At 39.4% G+C, this 6,393-nt stretch overlaps 1 pseudogene; it reads right to left on the bottom strand.

The window, feature by feature from the left end:
• Window positions 1–1,591: 1,591 nt before the first annotated feature.
• Window positions 1,592–2,198, bottom strand: LOC116464927 (high mobility group protein B3-like; annotated as a pseudogene).
• Window positions 2,199–6,393: the final 4,195 nt, after the last annotated feature.

Here is a 6,393-nt window from a genome sequence, read left to right as displayed (position 1 = left end):
AAATACATATTATATATATATCGTAATAAACTTCCTTTTGCTTTTCTCTTGTTAATCTGCCTCTGCCTTTGATTACAGGGATCTGCTTTAACTGGAATTTATGAAAGTTGAAAAAAAATGAGTCTTCCTTCCCTTCACTGTCCATTCTCCCTTCCCCCAGGCCCTGGCAACCAATAATCTATTTTTTATCCCTATAGATTTGCTTGTTCTGGACATTTCATATAAAAGAAATCATACAATATGTGGCCTGTTGTGTCTAGCTTATTTCGCTTAGCATAATGTTTTCAAGGTTCATTCATGTTGTAGTATCGATCAGTACTTCCTTCTTTTATGGCTGAATAATATGCCATTGTATATAATGGACACATTTCATCTATTCATTGGTTAGTGAACATTTGAGCTGTTTCTATTTTTTTCCCCACTGTGAAACTATAAACACTGTGAATACTCATAGCTACTATGAATATTTATGCTCAAGTTTTTGCCTGAGTACCTGGCTTTGATTTTGGAGTGTGTATACCGAGAAGTAGACTTGCTGGGTCACATAGTAACTCTGTGTTGACTTTTTTGAGGAATTGCCAAGCTGTTTTTCACAGCAGCTGCATGATTTTGCACCTCTACCAGAAAAGTACAAGGGTTCCAAATTCTCTACTCCCTCCCAACACTTATTTTCTGTTTTTAAAATTGTTGTTATTATAGCTACCCTAGTGGGTCTAAAGTGGTATCTCATGTTTTTTTTTTTAAGTATGATACTGTTTATTTAACTTAAAAAAACATTTCAGCATTCTAAACATAGGAAAAAATAACAGAACATTGCAAATCATATTTAAGTACAGAAGGTTCTTGAACTTTCATTGATCCAGTGGCTCTTTATTTTGCTAGCAATTAAGAATTCTAGAGTTTGTTTAAAAACAGTTTTAAAACTACCACGCTTCACTAAAAACAAAAAACCAAACACTTCTCATGCCAGCTGACCCCGCTTTGTCCACAGCTAAGAATGGCAGCAGAATGCTATGTCACTATACACAGAAACAAGACCACCTGAAGCTAAACGGATGCCCATGCAGAGTCAACAAGTGGAGCCTCACAGCAGCACACCCTGAGCTACAGCCCCTCCAAAAGGCGTCTTCCCCCACAGCCTCAACGCCAAGCAAGGAGCATGAAGAGTTTGTCGGGGTTGTTTTTTCTTTTTACAAATTATAGATATGTGCAGTTGATAACTCAGCATTTCTAGCCAATAACCATAGACTTAATACCACCTTAAAAATCAAAAAAATGCCAGAAACATCTTTAAATGCCTTGTCACTCCAACTGCAATGTACACAGAGTAGGGAGAACACCAGAGTGACTTTTCATTTTTAAAATGTTTGAAATATGTACAACTTTGATACAGTTTCAGGATGCTCCGGGCACCCAACCACTTCATGTAAACCACTGACAATTTCTAGAGCACTTCGAGAGACTACAATATGATCATAATCAAATTTTGTAATTAAACTTAATGAGGGCAACAGACACTTCTCAAATAAGAGATATGTCAATTATGACACTCCCCTACTCTAAGGCATTCACAAGATGACAGATAGTTTTTTTATTCCCCCTCCTCCTTCTTCTCTTCCTCCTCCTCTTCTTCCTCCTCATCTTCTTTGTCTTTCTCTTTCACCTTTTTCCAGGCAATTTTAGTGGCACCCTTTGTACTATCAATCTTTCCTTTAGACTTACAGTCAGCAACATCCTTCTCATACTTCTCCTTCAGCTTTGCTGTCTTAGTGATGTAAGGCTGCTTTTCTCTGTCACTTTAGTTAATCCACATCTCACCCGGCTTTTTTGCCATGTCTCCAATAGAGATGCCAGGATTTGTGGATTTGATCTTCGGGCGGAATTCTGAACAAAACAGGAAGAATCCAGACAGTGGCCTTTTGAGGGCGTTAGGGTCCTTCTTCTTGCCTCCCTCAGCTGGTCAATTATCCTTCATTTCCTGATCATAGTGTACTTTATCCACCTTTGCCATTTCATCAAATTTGGTCTTCTCTTTCCCAGACATGGTCTTCCACTTCTCAGAGCACTTCTTGGAAAATTCTACAAAATTGACAGGGACCTCTGGGTTTTTCTTCTTATGTTCTCCTCTGCATGTCTGTGCAAAGAAGGCATAAGCAGACATCTTGCCCATTTGATTTCTTGTGGTCACTTTTAGCCATCCTGACTGTATTGTTTCCTAGTCCATCTCATGTGTTTCTATTTGTATTATCCTAATGACTAATAATTTTGAGCATCTTCTCATGTGGTTATTGACCTTTTGCATATATTCTTCGTAGAAATATCTACTCCAGTCTTTGGGGTGTTTTAAAATTAGGTTGCTTTCATGTTCTTTATATATTCTAGATACTAGGCCCTTATCAGATATATGATTTGAAAACATTCCCCTCCGCCCATGTGGGTTATCTTTTCACTCTCTTGATAGTGTCCTTTGATGCACAGAAGCTTTTAATTTTGAAGTGCAATTTATCTTTTTTTCTTTTGTTGCTTGTGCTTTTGGTGTCATATCTAAAACACATTGCCTGATTCAAGGTCACAATGATTTATACCTATGTATTCTATGAGGTTTATGGTTTTCGCTCTTATATTGAGTTCTTTGATACATTTTAAATTAATTTCTGTATATGGTGTGAGATGAGGTAGAGGTTCAACTTTATTCTTTTGCATATAAATATACAGTTGTCCTTAACCTGCTTTTTGTTCCTTAAATGCGTTGATCATTTGTATAACTTGAGGTTTCCTTATTTGCTGTCTCCTTTGCTTGGAATTTTCTTACCTCTCTTCCTTGTATGGCTGGCTTCTGACTTTTTAGGTCTCATGTGAAATATCACCTTATCAGTGTCCTAACTACCCCATCTAAAGCTGTCCTTATTCCCACTCCAACAGTCTATCCTATCACCAAATTTTATTTTTGTTTTAAAACTTATCTCTCTACTTCATTAATGTTCACTTGTTTTATTGGCTGTCTTTCCTACTAATATGTGAGCTCTGCGAGAGCAAGAATCTTGTCTGTCCTGTTATCATTGTCTCCCCAGTCTCTGACACATAATAGATGGTCAACAAATCATTATAGAATGAACGTAGTGGTCCCACAAGTAGTAGTAATACTAATAACAATTACCTCAAAATTATTTTGCTACTTAATGATTTGTTCCCATAGTATAATGATAATTTTTTTAATTTTTTAAACTTTTTCCCTAGGTAGAAGAATTAAGTCCTGAGAAGGGTGAAAGTGACGGCCCAAGGTGAAAGAGAATCTTTGATTTGTGGAGCAATTCTCACAGCAATAATTTAGCTTGTGGTATCCCACAAGAGTAAAGGGAGAAAGACACAAGAGACACATGCTTTGAAGCTACTCAAGGCCAAATTCAAGGTGCCTGGACCTGCTTCCAGCCTCCCTGTATTTCCTCAAAGTTTGTCTAAATTCAAGAAAGAAAACCAGGTGGTCCCAGAGTTGATGGCTCTTTGCCAAGCACAGCAAGTATCAGCCACTGAGTCGCCCCTTAGAACTCATTAAAAATGAAAAAGAATGATTAAGGAAGCTGGAAATACTGTTTCATTTCTGAGTAAGATTGGTTTCTCACAGCTCATCCCTAGTTACCACCGGACAATGGTTGGTCGATACAGCACTTAAAGCTGGAAGGATGTGTAACCACTTTGCCCCCAGTCCCCACATCCTTCCTGAGCCACTTCTTCCTGAGCCATCTCTTGTCCTTGAGAAGCTGTGGTATGTGGGAAACAGGGTGGTTGGAGGAGGTCTGACCAATCTTTGTCTCCTTCACAAGTCCTTGTTTCTTTACCTATCCCTTAAGTGTGAGTGTTTCTCAGGGTTGCTCCTGTCCCTGGCCCTCGTATTTGACAAACACCTTTGTTCTATCATCTACCCTTAGGCTTGTATCTTCCACACATCAACTTTCAGCCTGGAACTTTCCCCTGAGCTCTAGACCCATATAACTATGTTTATTGTACAACTCCACTGGGATGTACAGAGATGCTTTGAACCTAATAGCCAAGCTGAACTCAATAATTTACTGATCCTCACTGGCCACTACCAGGGAGAAAGAGTGTGGAGAGGTGGGGATACTGCTGTGTGCCTGTGTTCTTATTTTAATGAAGGACATATCTATGTATCGATTTTCTCAAAGCAGAAATTTAGGATTCATAAAATATTTCTCCCTTTCCCTCACACCTTTTTGGACCCTGCCTTCTGTCCTCATCCAGCCTTTCTTCTTTCTGCAGTTTTTTTTTTTTTTTCTGAATCTGTTACTCAACAGACCTAACAGCTCTGTGACTTTGGAAAAGTCATTTAACTTTTCTAAGCTTCAGTTTCCTGCTCTGAAAATGGGGGTAATGTTTATTTCATAAGTTTATTGTGAGGATCAACTTTACCATTCAAATTTTAGGAATCATTACTCATTAAAAGGCAAGGCCTGCTTGCAAGGATTAGGCAATGTTTGCCTGTCATTCCCAGCAAATATTCTTAATGACAGCCTCCTAGGCAGATCTTCTAAATAGAAGGCATGTTAGAATCCACCAATGTGCCTATGATTTCCCCAGAGATCAGAATTACATACCAAGAAGTGATGAAACGAAGTTGTTTGGCTGTCAATTGCTTTACTCATTGCTGCCAAGAAAACATGGTTTATATTGCAGGTCACTAGGCAAATGCCCAAATGTGCTCTGGGGTGGTCTTAAGCCAGCACCCAAATACTTAGCCAGAGAACAAAGCTGAGGTTTATAGAGTAGGGCTTTTCTTATTGTATCATCTTTGCTTCCTGCAGCTGTTGCTTCATGGGATTTGGTGGGCAAGTAGTCTAGTTTGTAGCACTGCCTCCGCTGGCCAGCCACTGGCCCTGTCAGATTACCCCTGTAGAAAAGGTTGCTGTGTATTTTCTGAGCTCTATGTCTCATTTCCTGAGCATTTTTTGGGGGTGGGGGTGGGGGGGGCTATCTTGTAGCCTTCACTTTTCCTTCAGCCTCTAAGCCAGCACCGAAATGGCAGAAGACATGTTCATCCTTTTAGCTGTTTTGATGTCCTTCTGTGGTGTGGTTGCCCAGGTCTTTCAGAGCAGCCTGGATGGCTATACTATTCAGCAAAGCCAGGAAACTATTGTAATGCTGTAATAACCAACGAGATGCCTAGAAACCAAAGTCTTTGTGAGCGAGGTCCCAAAATTGACAAAGCTCCGTGACTTGCTTTAGGAGACAGAGGCAAGAACAATAATTTCTTGGTTCTGGAATGCTGCTTCTCTTGTTTCACTGAATTTTCTAAAACTGAGTTTTAGAAAAAATTCTCCATGAAATGAATTAGGGTGGTCTGGAAAATCAGCCATGCCACCAGTGGCCACTCTTCCATATGATTTGGCTGACTGAGAAGAGAGGGATGTTTATGTTAGAAAGTCTTTGAAAGACAATGATGGCTTTGTGGTAAGAGAGGTGGGATGAGGAAGAATGACAGAGGAAATACCGTTGAGAAAGTTGGGAGAGGATTTGTTCTTTCAGCTCTATGGACCATCATTTAGGACACTGCTTGAGGAGTAAAATTCTACTCAAATCTTCGTTAATGGGACCAGTAGAGAGTGGACTTTCTGTTCCTAAGCAAACCAATCCCATAATTAGTTCAGCATTGAGATACTTTTAATACAGGGGCCCAAGGTATATAGAATTCTGGTATATAGGACTTTTTAAGAGTTTTGTATTTAAATGGGCAAAAACTGGAAGCATTCCCTTTGAAAACTGGCACAAGACAGGGATGCCCTCTCGCATCACTCCTATTCAGTGTTGTGTTGAAAGTTCTGGCCAGAGCAATCAGGCAGGAGAAAGAAATAAAGGGTATCCAATTAGGAAAAGAGGAAGTCAAATTGTCCCTGTTTGCAGATGACATGACTGTATACTTAAAAAACCCCATCGTCTCAGCCCAAAGTCTCCTTAAGCTGATAAGCAACTTCAGCAAAGTCTCAGGATACAAAATCAATGTGCAAAAATCACAAGCATTCCTATACACCAATAACAGACAAACAGAGAGCCAAATCATGAGTGAACTCCCATTCACAATTGCTTCAAAGAGAATACAATACCTAAGAATCCAAGTTACAAGGGATGTGAAGGACCTCTTCAAGGAGAACTACAAACCACTGCTCAACGAAATAAAAGATGACACAAACAAATGGAAGAACATTCCATGCTCATGGATAGGAAGAATCAATATTGTGAAAATGGCCATACTGCCCAAGGTAATTTATAAATTCAATGCCGTCCCCATCAAGCTACCAATGACTTCCCTCACAGAATTGGAAAAAACTACTTTAAAGTTCATATGGAACCAAAAAAGAGCCTGCATTGCCAAGTCAATCCTAA

This window comes from Hylobates moloch, unplaced genomic scaffold (genome assembly GCF_009828535.3).
Source record: "Hylobates moloch isolate HMO894 unplaced genomic scaffold, HMol_V3 SCAFFOLD_2242, whole genome shotgun sequence".
Lineage (NCBI taxonomy): Eukaryota > Metazoa > Chordata > Mammalia > Primates > Hylobatidae > Hylobates > Hylobates moloch.
The sequence above is the reverse complement of the archived record's forward strand: the minus strand, read 5'-3'. Positions and strand labels throughout refer to the sequence as shown.